Genomic DNA, 580 nt, shown 5'->3' on the forward strand with positions numbered 1-580 from the left:
ATTTTTAAATTTACATAATTTATTAATTAGTTTGTACTATTAAACCATATATTCAATAATTTATTAAAAAAAGAATATTAATAAATGAATAAAAAATTTTAAAAAATTATTATTTAAAGAATAAGGACAAATATACCCTTAACCAATTTAAATTTAGAGACAATTAGGTGTCTCTCTATTTTTGAACATGTCAGCATTTTCCGTTCAGAGTTGACGGAAAAACACCTACAGAGACTGCGTTGGGTCATGAAAGTAAAGGACAGAGACCGAAGTGGGTCGTTTTTATGATAAAGGGTCGCATTGTCATTCTGAAAAATAGACAGGGCGGATTGGTAGTTCACTCGTGTAAAAAATACTAAGAGTTATACATTTTTTTTATAGCTACTAAAAATTTATCCTATTATATTTTATTTACATTATAAACAAGATATACACATGTCATCTCCATGTGTCTTATCTAATAAAAAATCCAGTGAACTAGCAGGTAAAATAAGCACTTGCCTGTGGGCCATCAAGTAGTGTCTGATACCCACCAGCATTAATTACAGAAACCTCTAGTGGTGGACTGTTATATATGCCT

This window comes from Arachis duranensis, chromosome 5 (genome assembly GCF_000817695.3).
Source record: "Arachis duranensis cultivar V14167 chromosome 5, aradu.V14167.gnm2.J7QH, whole genome shotgun sequence".
Classification (NCBI taxonomy): Eukaryota; Viridiplantae; Streptophyta; class Magnoliopsida; order Fabales; family Fabaceae; genus Arachis; species Arachis duranensis.